This window comes from Ascaphus truei, chromosome 4 (assembly GCF_040206685.1).
Source record: "Ascaphus truei isolate aAscTru1 chromosome 4, aAscTru1.hap1, whole genome shotgun sequence".
NCBI lineage: Eukaryota > Metazoa > Chordata > Amphibia > Anura > Ascaphidae > Ascaphus > Ascaphus truei.
In genome coordinates this window covers 265,448,272-265,460,720 of record NC_134486.1, presented here as the reverse complement: position 1 = coordinate 265,460,720, position 12,449 = coordinate 265,448,272, and the positions used below count along the sequence as shown (strand labels likewise).

General features: G+C 42.4%; 1 long non-coding RNA gene across 1 annotated transcript in view; it reads right to left on the bottom strand.

Moving 5' to 3' along the window:
* LOC142492073 (uncharacterized) overlaps nucleotides 1–12,449 on the bottom strand; it is a 304,992-nt gene that overhangs the window by 210,966 nt on the left and 81,577 nt on the right. The window lies entirely within an intron of this gene.

Here is a 12,449-nt window from a genome sequence, read left to right as displayed (position 1 = left end):
GTGAGAGGTATTTGGTCCACCTCACTATCTTCTATCAGCTCTACTCATAAGCTGCTCCTCTCCTCTCCTGACTAACACTGACTAACTCCTCTTACTCACTAACTCTGACTCACACTAAATAGGAAGTGACACTACTCTTGGTAGCTTCCAGTAGGCACCGCCCCTGTGTTTCTTGATTGGACACAGGGTCAAGTGACCTACCTTCACCTGCTCAGCACAGTGTCATAAGTGGGGAAAACCCATGATAACTCCTGGCAACCTGCCCTTAACAGGGATTATGCCAGGAGGAGGATAGAACTATAGCCCCATTTCTTACCAGGGCTACATCTGTATAACAGTTATTGGGCACCATGCTGATCCAGCCAAAGGTAAAGATGCTGAGGGGTCACTTGAAGAGTCTGTGAGAAACAGAGTATAGACAGAGAGACATACTGTACATAAATTAACACAAATGTGAAGGGATAAATACAAACTCCTTGTGAATAATGATAAAGGTGTCCTTTCTGTTACCTCATAAATGTGTTTGATCTTTGGAACTGTGGAGGGGGACACACAAAAATATGGGTACCATGTTATTGTAATACAACATTTTTTAAATATTAAATAAAATTAAATTATGACAAAAAAAACTAAACAAGGGGATGCTTTCTGATAGGGGCCCCCATACATTTCAACTCCCCCCTCTATCTTGGAGTGTATCACTCTATTCCCTCCCCAAAGATTGTCTTTTGTATCTGAAGGGGACTTCCATCAACTACCACAGAGATTGTAAGGCTCAGAGGGTGTGTTACTCACCCCCACACATAAGGTTCAAAGGGTAGAGACCACTATTTGAGTCTTGGGAGTTATTATGTCCTTTTGAGTCTCACAAGAATCAAGAACAACCCCTTGCCCCCTGACCCGCTTCCTGAATCCTGCATTGTCGTGCGTCTCGGTAGGACAGTAGTCTAATGTAGGACTTGTATTAACCCTTTCAGTGTGTAGTAACATACCACTGTGTCTGCTACAACACGTTTAGCATGTCCCTTGAAAGGGGCCGCCCCGTTCACCACAGATAGCTAATGGTGTTAGCATGATTAATTGATTAAATGTAGGTGATTGATGCCCTTCTTAAAAACAAAAATAGACATGTATAAGTGTTTTTAATAATTGATTAAATGCCTAAAGTAATGATTGTGGGTCAGAGAATCTATAGATAAGAAGTCACTGTTACACTTTTATATTTTTGAAAAGTAATAATCATGCTATCATTTACCAAACATTTTAAGTATAATTATAAAAATAAGCACAAATCTATTTATTTTCCAGAGCTGACACATATGTAAAAAGTGCACTTTAAGGATGATTGAATCTTTCCAAGAAAGCATTGATAATTACTAATTACTCCTCCCTCCACACCTCCTCAATTCCTTTAAAGTGTGGCCTGTTAGTACATGCTATGTCTGTTCTGCAGATACAGCCCTGACTTTCACTCCACAAATTTGGGAAGAGCAAAGGTCTACCTGCTTTGGAGCTATTGCCATCCATGAGGCAGATTCCTGTTCATGAAAAAATCTAACAATGTGCAAAAAGTGTTTGACCTGAAGATGAGATTGGGGTCCGATGTTACATCCTCCGGTAGTGGGACCACCCTATTTGTGGAACCGTCTGCAAGAGGAAATGAGGGAGATCCTCCCCCAGGATTTTTTTATTTTAATGAAGCAAAATACGCAATGTTAATGTAATTTGTAGATTATTTTTTTAAAGAGGACCTCCCAAATGCATGTTTTTTTTTTTTTTTTTACATTTGTTTAAAGTAGAACAATACACAAAGATTAATATTGGAGAGAATGAGGTAGGTGAAAAAAAAAAAAAAAAATCGTGAAGATCCGGCATTTTTTTTCTTTTCTTCCATAGTTAAAAATAAAATAGGCGTTGTTGAAGGACACTGTACAGCTGAATGGTGTGGCAGTGTGATATATTGCACCTGGTACACAGAGACATGTATGCAAGGGGATGTTATAGAGATAACGTTTTGACACCTTGCACAAAAGTAGCACCTGGTTTACTTAAAGAAAAAATCCCCCATTGCAAGTACAATCAGACCTCTGGGGCCTATTCACTAAGCAGTGATAAAAACAATGATGTTGGCCTTACTATGGGGCCTATGCACTTTTTTCTGCAGCAGAGAGAGAGCCGCATCTCCCTGCGCAAATCTCGCCCGAAATTAATGTTTTTTCATTTCAATTTTATTACTAGTGTAGATGAGCAGGGGTCTCTGGAGCAGAACAGCATTGATTTGAGGTCCGGGGACCCCCTGCTACAATACACTAGTATTAAAACCCAAATAACAATTAGAACAAATTCATTACCGTAGCGGATATCCACTATGGAGCTGCTTTAATGTAATTTTTATTAATAGTGTGCGGGAGCAGGGAGTCTCCTGAGATGAACCGCATTAATTTCATCCTCGGGGACCCCCTGCTTCCTGAGTTATAGGCCCTGGTATGGGGTGCCGTTATCTCCTCCAGTATTTAAATCCCACTGTCACGTGACGTGAAAGATTTAAAAATGGCAGCGATACCGGCACCCGATGCCCCATACCAGGGCCTATAACTCAGAAGCAGGGGGTCCCTGAGGCAGAAATTAAAGCGGTTCAACTCAAAATTCTGTGGGCAAATCTTCTTATTTTCCCAATACATTGAAATAAATACACCCCCCCCCCCTCTTCCTGCAACACATACACTACTGTAATCGGCAAAATAAAACATTAGCCATCCAGCATAAATAAAGTAAATAAACCTATCTACTTACTCCTGCAATCATGAAGGGCGTCATTATCAGCATACTCCATGTCCTCCGATGCCAGCAAGATTACATTAAAAAATACAATCTAATAATCGCTATGGTAATTAAGGGGTCAACCCACACTCCCCTGCTACCCACCCTGGAGGCTTAAACACCCACCCCCGGCCCATTATACCCACCCTGTACCCATTCATTGGCATACAGTAGTGGTACATCATACCCATATAATATGGGCATGATAAGCCACTATATCAGTCAATGGTCACCCTAATAAAAAAGCATGAAGGCCAAAAATACACAATAATAAAACATATACACAATCACCTAAACACCACAATTAAATAAATAAAAGCACTAGCCAACCAATTAAATAAATAAATGCAATAACCAACAAAACAATTTATTAATTTTAACCACTAGCCAACATATCAATTAAAACAAGGAGCCAACAAAATAAATAAATAATGAAACACGAAAAACAATCGGAAAATTAAATAAAATCAAGCCATCCAAATTACAAACAATTTAATCCAAACAATAAAGACAAATAGAAAAAATAACAGTCAATAGAAAACAAGCATTTGCCAAACAATGCATTGGCTATCACTGTATTTATCTGTACCTTAAAGGGGCACAGATTAATACATTAGCAGTCAATGGGCAATGAAAAACAAAAATTAAAAAAAATACAATCAGAAACCTGTAAAAATAAAATTACATTTATTCAATATTATTCTTACCTTTAGAAGTGTTGACCCTCCGAATCCCGGCGAATCAGGATCTGGAACAAGTAACAAAATTCTTCTTTCTTTTATCTTCTATCGCCGTCTTCTTTCTTCATCTGTCATTATTTTTTTTCTTTTCTTTAATCTTCTATCTTCATTTGTCAATCCATAGCCCCATGGTAAATACACAACACGATGTTCTCTCGTCGGCTTCTTGAGGTAAAATGAGATGTCAAGGCCTTATATATGGCCTGTGACGTATAGGCACCAAAAAGAGGGCAGGGACCTGTCTCCTGCAAAATGTCTCTCTAAAGAGCTACGTAAAACTAGCAGCACTATACAAGAACATGCTATTATTATTATTATTATTATTATTTATGCTGGCTGGCTAATGTTTTATTTAATAATGGGCAAATGAGCAATTATCTGGATAATAGTTATTTTGTCCATTACTGTACTGTATGTTTTTTTTGGGGGGGGTGGGGGGGAGGTGTATTTATTGAAATGTATTCCAAAAAAAAATTTGCAACATGATTGGTCCCTAAACACCCGCAGGGACCACCCGAGTGCCCCTGGACACCTACGAGGACCACCCAAGGACCCCTGGACACCTACGAGGACCACCCAAGGACCCCCAGACACCCACGGGGACCACCTGAGGACCCCCAGACACCAGCAGGGAACTCCCACTGGGACCACCCAAGGGCTCCCAGACACCCGTGGTGACCACCCAAGGGCCCCCAGACTCCCTTGGGGACCAACCAAGGGCCCCAATACACCCACAGGGACCACTTGGAGGCCCACGGACACCCACGGGGACCACCTGACATCCCCCAGACACCTACAGGGACCACCTGAGAACCCCCAGACACCCAAAGGGACCACCTGAGTACCCCCGGACACCTGCAGGGAACACCCGCAGGGACCACCCAAGGGCTCCCAGACACCCGTAGTGACCATCCAAGGGCCCCCAGACTCCCTTGGGGACCACCCAAGGGCCCCAGACACACATTGGGACCACCTGAAGGCCTTGGGACACCCAAAGAGACCACCTGAGGACCCACAGAAACCCGTGGGGACCACCTGGAGGCCCACAGACACCCATGGGGACCACCTGAGGTCCCCCAGACACCTATGGGGACCACCTGAGAACCCCCAAACACACATGGGGACCACCTGAGTACCCCCGGACACCTGAAGGGAACGCCCATGGGGACCACCCAAGGGCCCCAGACACCCATTGGGACCACCTGAAGGTGTACGGACACCCACAGAGACCACCGGGCAACCCCAGACCCCTGTGGGGCCCCCAGACACATGAGGGGACCACCTGGAGGCCCACAGACACCTGTGACAACCACCCGAGGACCACTAGACACCCATTGGGACAACCTGAAGGTGTACGGACACCCACAGAGACCACCGGGCAACCCCTGACCCCTGTGGGGCCCCCAAACACATGTGGGGACCACCTGGAGGCCCACAGACACCTGTGAGGACCACCCGAGGACCCCTAGACACCCACAGGGACCACCTGGAGGCCCACGGACACCCACAGGACCACCCAGGGGTCCCCCGCCGGCCTCTGGTATCAATCCTGTGTATAAAAAAATGAATTATGCTTTTATGTGGTGTCCGTCTTGTTTTGAAAATATCATGCTTTTAAGTAGCGACACAGGGGGTGGGTGGTGTATTGGTGGTTAGTACATATTGTAATGTTTATTGGGGGCAGAGGGGGTGAATGAAGGGCCAAGTACCCGCTTCACTCACCCCCTCTGCCCCCAATAAAGCTGCTGTTGTTCATTAACCCCTTCATTGCCTTAGTGATTAGCTGCTAAGACAATGAAGTTTCCTATAAAGGCATTTTTATTGCATCGGATTGATGTTGGGGTTCTCCGGTGCTGATATTAATGGATATCAGCTTCGGAGACTCACGGCACATCAATCTGATGCAGGAAAAATGCATTTTTTTTTCTAATTCCCTTCTCAACGCTTCTCGGCAGCTTCTCACCACCTTCCTGCCAACTTTTCCTAGCGGGACGATTTTGAAAGGAAATCTCAATTCTAGAGCCGCGATTAGCCTCGATAAGCTAATCAGGGCTACTAGAATTGCCCGAGTTTGAAAACCTGCCGATAAGTGGCTTGTCATCGCCCGTTTGGCGTTTTTATTTTTTCTGGGGAAAAAATTGCCGAAAAGGGCTTTTATCGCCGACTTATCAGGGCTTACTGAATCGCTGTAGGCCTTTTTGGCGATAAGGCGTCGATAAGTGACTTATCGGTGCTTAGTGCATAGGCCCCTATGGGCACGATTTATTTTTGTGTTTAATCTTCTATCTTCATCTGTCAATCCAAAACCAATGTTAAATCCAGAACAGGGTGTTCTCTCGTCGTCTTCTTCCTGTTAAATGAGACGTACAGGCCTTATATATTCACTTTAAGGGATGATGTCACATCCTTTTGAAGGAATGTAACCTATCACATGGTACAGCAACCAATCCCATTGGCTGTAATACCATGTGATATAGCCATGTGGTTGTAAGGATGTGACATACCACCATTGAAGATGACGTCACATTCTTAACAAAAAAAAGGAGGCGGGCACATGATACAGCATCCAATCAGATTGGAGCTGTACCATCTGACCTAAAAATGCGAAGTCACAGGCCATATATAAACTGTTCTGTTCTGGATTTACCATTGGGTTTTGGATTGACAAATGAAGATAGAAGATTAAAGAAAAGAAAGAAATAATGACAGATGAAACAAGAAGACAGTGATAGAAGATAAAAGAAAGAAGAATTTTGTTACCTGTTCCGGATCTTCAAGGTGGATGGCGTTTGATTGACTTTGATGACGTCGTGGGTGAGAGTTTCCTGATACGCCGTGATTCTGAGGGTCAACGCTTCTAAAGGTAAGAAAAAAATTAAATGTATGTCTTTTATTTTTACAGGGTTTTTTATTCTATTTTTTTTTTTTATGTTTTTCATTACACATTGACAGATAATGTATTAATATGTGCCCCTTTAGGGTACAGATAAATACAGTGATAGCCAATGCATTGTTTGGCAAATGCTTGTTTTCTATTGACTATTGTTTTTTTCTATTTCTGCTTATTGTTTGGATTAAATTGTTTAGAATTTGGATGGCTTGTTTTCAGTACATTTTAGGATTGGTTAGCGTTTTTAATTATTTATTCGTTTTGTTGGCTACTAGTTTAAATTCATTCATTGATTTGTTGGATAGTGTAAATTGTTTGTTTTGTTGGCTAGTGGTTTTATTTGTTTAATAGTTTGCTTGGATAGTTGTTTATTTCATTGTATTGTTTTCGAATAACATAATTGTAATCATTTTGCTATTTTGGTGATAGATAATTATTTGTGATGTGTTTTATTAGGATATGTAGTTCTTTTATTGTTGGGGTGTTTAGGTGCTTCTGTATTTATGTGATTGTTGTGTATTTTTCGCCTTAATAATTTTTATTAAAGTTAACCATTGAGTGATATGGTGGCCTATCATGCCCTTATTATATGGGTATGATATACCTGTGTCAATCAATGAGTACAAGGTGGGTAGCAGGGGACGGGGTTAACCCCTTATTGCTATAGTGGTTATTAACTGCTACGGTGATTAAGGTGTTAGGGGCCATTAGATTGTATTATTTATTGTATTATTTCTGGCAACGGAGGACATGGATCTGCAGTATGCTGATGAGGACATATTTCATGATAGAGGGGTAAGTTGAACGTTTTATTTACTTTATTTATGCTGGCTGGCTAATGTTTGATTTTATAATTGTCAAATCAGCTATTATCCATAGCTGGATAATAGTAATTTTGCCCATTACTATACTGCATGTGTTGGGGGGTGAGGAGGTGTATTTATTGCAATGTATTCCACATTTTTTTCTTTGCAACAGAATTTGTACCGCAGGCCAGTGGGGACCCGCAAGGACAACCTGAGGACCCCTAGACACCCGTTGGGACCACCTAGGGGCCCCCACCGGCCTTTTGCATCAATCCTGTGCAGAAAAAAATACAAATGTTTTTGTGTGGGGGCACAGTGGATGGGTGGGTTGTATATTGGGGGGTAATACATATTGTAATGTTTATATGGGGCAGAGGGGGTGAGTGAAGGACCATGTACCCCCTTCACTCACCCCATCTGCCCTCAATAAACCTGCTATTGTGCCTTAACCCCTTCATTGCCTTAGCGGCTATCCACTAAGATAATGAAGCTGCTTTAATGTAATTTTTATTAATAAAGTGTAGCAGCAGGGGGTCTCCTGAGCTGAAGCTCTTTTATTTCTGCCTCAGGGACCCCCTGCTTCCTGAGTTATAGGCCCTGGTATGGGGCATCTGGTGCTGGTATAGCCGCCGTTTTTAAATCATCCGCGTCACTTGACCGGGGGATTTACATAATGAAGGAGATACCAGCACCCCATAACAAGGCCTGTAACTCGGGAAGAAGGGGGTTCCCGAGGCTGAAATCAATGAGGTTGAGCTCAGGAGACCCCCTGCTCCCGCACACTATTAATAAAAATTACATTAAAGCAGCTTCATTATCTTTGCGGATAGCCGCTACAGTAACAAGTTTGTTCAATTTTTTATTTGGGTCTTAATAAAAGAAAAGAAAGAAGAATTTTGTTACCTGTTCCGGATCTTCAAGGTGGATGGCGTTTGATTGACTTTGATGACGTCGCGGGATGAGAGCTTCCTGAGACGCCGTGATTCCGAGGGTCAATGCTTCTAAAGGTATGAAAAAAATTAAATGTACGTAATTTTATTTTTACAGTGGATAGCCGCTAAGGCAATAAAGAGGTTAAGGCACAATAGCAGGTTTACTGTGGATAGAGGGGGTGAGTGAAGGGCTACATGGTCCTTCACTCACCCCCTCTGCCCCCAAAAAACATTACAATATGTACTAACCACCAATACACAACCCACCCACCACCTGTACACCACAATAAAGCATTTTTTTCTGCACATAATTGATACCTGAAGCCAACATGGGTCTGGGGGTTGTTGGATGGTCCTCAGGGTGTCTGGGGTCCTCGGGTGGTCCCTGCGGGTGTCCGGTGGTCCCCGCTGGCCTGCGGTACCAATCCTGTGTCGAAAAAATTAAATGTGCAATACATTGCTATAAATACACCCCCACCCCCCTCCCAATGCATACAGTACAGTAATGGGCAAAATTATTATTATCCAGATAGGGATAATAGTGCATTTGCCCATTTAAAATAAAACATAAATCAGCAGCATAAAGTAAATGAAACTGGCATTTACCCCTGCCATGATGAAGGCCGTCCTCATCCTCATCACCGTCCTTGTCCTCCGTGGGCATGAACAATACAATAAAAAATACAATCTAATGGCCCCTAACCCATGGACAAGGCACCTGGCAACCTACAACCAACTGTGGTAGCGCGCAGCCTGGGGAGACAGACAGATTCAATCCCCCCTGTGGGTGGCCCAGAGAAATCATAATGAAAGCCTGGGCCCGGAGAGGGCATGCTTAAACCCCGAGACTTTGGGTCAAACCTGAAGAGGTGGTAACTTGAAGTGAGAAACATTTTCAGGCTAAACATAAGGACAGGAATGAGCAGAGTCATAAACATTTGATTAGCAAAGTTAAGAATCAACAGAGTATGTCAGTGTTATTAAAGTTGTACAGTTAAAGAAACCGTAGCCTGTATCATTGAACAGCTTTTTCCATGCAGACATAACAAAAATAATATAGTAACCTGATAGGAACACCACACTTCCTGAAAGCATTTTCCTAGCAAAGAGACATGTGGTAAGAATGAATTACAGCATTGTGTTTCCTTTTTTTATGTATGGTGGAAAAAGAAAAATGCTGCACAGCGTACACATTCAAGAATGTTAATAAGGGAGATCTATTCCTAATTACATTTTCATAGAAACTGTGAAAACACAATAGCTGCAGAACACAACAATATGTTTAATTTCCACACGATTGAGTACTGTGGCCTGCAAAGTTTCACCTCTTTGACAAGGAATCCAAACAACAGTGTCTACAGAAGAAAATGTAACTCTAAAACGTGCCCCCTTGTTAATGGTGATTATAATTCGAAATCCTGTGCCTCAGAAACAAGGTCATGTTTCACATATGATCCATGTAAACAATGAGGGTGCTTTATATTTTCCTCGCTCGACAAAAACATTTCTTGCATATTCACTCATTTTTAGAGGATTAGTAATGATCTCTTTAAAGTCTGAGCCAAAACTTTTTGAGTCATTCTCTGGCACAAGTTTTCTAAACCACAAACTCTGCATAGTTAAAGGATGAATCATCAGTGCAGTAATCTAATTCTTTGACCAGTGTATGCTTTCTTGAATTTCGGAAGGATTTATAGTTTATTTTATTTAGAGGATGACTTTTTATTCCATTCTCTCATTAACTGAATGATTCCTGAAACACTTAGCAGCAGGATAAATTGGATTGCTTTATGAGAGTCTCTTCGGGTTTACAATCTGATACAGTCTCTTATTCAGCACAAAAAAAATAAAATGAACAACTGATTGCCAATCACACCGATACTGCTTGGGTTTTGTGTATGTCTGTAACTAGTACTATACAATCTGATGATCTACCTCCGTTGCCCAAGAAAAAATGAGCTCAGGGAAACAATTATCACAAGGAAAAAGTCACTAAAAATTACATCAATTTCTTTCAAAATGTTGGAAATCTTATGGAGATGCACATGACAGTTGGACTTTCAATACCGTCCATTCCTTTAGTTATTCCACAATGTCCCAACAAAACACTGCAAAATTGGGTGCAAATGGCCACAGCTTGTATTCAACCATAACAATAACATGAACATTAATCTGGACCTGGTGAGCTTACAGTCCCACCTATTTGATTTTCGACCCTCAATCATTATTGCTCCCCACCGCACCTAACCCAGTGAGTCCCACTGATACCAAAACCATAACCACCTGGGAGGATGCCCATGGCCCGCGGCTCCGGGCACAGGCCTGAGAACACCTCCCCCAAACCCCACTATAAACATCCAACCTCCTTAACATCGTGGGCCTAGCTGACCAGTCCATCCCTGCCACGTCCTAAACCATTTAATACCTCAATGCCCCCACGTTGGATCCCTTTAAGCTTTTGACTGCTTTTTACACACCTTTTACAGCAAAGCCTGGTTTAAAGAAGTGCATGGTCAGCAAAAGTAATCACAGACACCTCACACTTATGAGACTCAAATGGTCGAAACAACTTTCTGTGAGTAAGTTTGCTGGCCACACAGTTTTACAAACCAACACTCATGTTTCCCCACCCTTGTCTTTAGACATAATGAATCCTAGAAGCTATTTAGGAATGTTGGAAGAGTAGTAACAATATCAGCATTCAGACTGACAAGTTTATTGTCTGTGCACCCCTAAAATATATTGGTGTATTAAAAGGCAACACATATTAGAACACTAGATCGCTAGTCATAAAAACAAAAATACTTATTACTTGGGCCCTGGAGGAATAAGCTTATATAGACCCTCCGGGCATTTTATGATGGGCAAAGACAACCTGCTTGGGTATTATCATATAATTAAGCTCATTAGTGTTAATTCAAAGGAAGCTGTTGACACCCCTGTACCACGAGTGGGTGCCTTGGTTTAATTATTTTTTACAGTTTGAGAAGCTATTTTGTTTACACATTCATGAAGCAGCAACTTGGAGAAGATTTCTGTTACTTTGGGGAAGTGCAATTAAGGCCTAAAAGCAATTAAAATATATGTTCATAAGAAACTAATTGTGCTTACAATACTGTGAAGGGGGTTTGACTGTTGCTATTTAGTTTTTACATCATTTTTTCCCCATTGATTAGTCTTTCAAGGCACACTTCTAATGTTTCCATGCTTTGAAAGGCTGTTGATTATTATTGCTGCAGAGTATGCATCGATGTCAGTGGTTTTTTTTTAGATAGTTTATTTTAATAAATATATGACAGCTTCTCAACAGAACTGATAGAGGCTAATAAAGTATCTGAGTTACAAATACTCTGAATAAGCACCAGCACATCCTTAAGAGCTGGAGCACACGCAGCGCTACACGACGTGTGCGCGCTTTCGTGCACGCACGCGTTCGTCACCGACGCCTGGCGGCCAACGGTAGTGTTCATTGTTGAAACTAACATTGGCTGCGAAGAACGGCGGAGTCGCCGCTGCTGTAGCTGGAGTCTTTCAAAAGTGTTATTCCAGGCTGCAGCAGCGCGACGTCAGTTTCAGCAGCCAATCAATGTCCAGGCGTTTTCATTGATTGGCTGCTGAAATTGGTGGGGGCGGGTGACGGGGGGGGACGGGGTTTATTATTTTATTTATTCTCACATATTTATTATTATTTTAATATTACATTATTTATTTATCCCCTGCCCGCCCACTTCCCCGCCCGCTCGCAGATCATTCTGTCTGCTGGGGATGATCACACATCGGCCAGCAAACGGAGGAGTGGATGCGCGCATGCAGCCACGCAGCGTCACGAAGTGCTGGTCATTTTTTGAAGGGTTGGGGTTTTATTATGCCCTAGAGCAGGCCTGTCAGACTCAGAATAGCTTGGGGGCCAATTCTTAAATTTGACTGCAAGACCTGAGCCGCACATCACAGAGACGGAAGGAAAAAACTAAAATAAATAGTAACTATAACTTGCACATTGTTTCTTGAGCTTTCCTTATTACACATATGTAATCGTATCTCTCTCTCCTCCCCATCTTCTCTTTCTTTCCTCCCATCCCCTCTTTCTCTCTTTTCCATCTCTCTCTCCACCATATCCGTCTATCTCACTGCCCATCCCCTCTATTCCACGCCTCCACCCCTCTCTCTCTCTCCCCATTCACTCTGTATCCCCTCATTCCCATTATCTCTCTCCCCTTCCCCTCTTTCTCGTTCCCCCATCCCCTCTCACACCAATATCCCC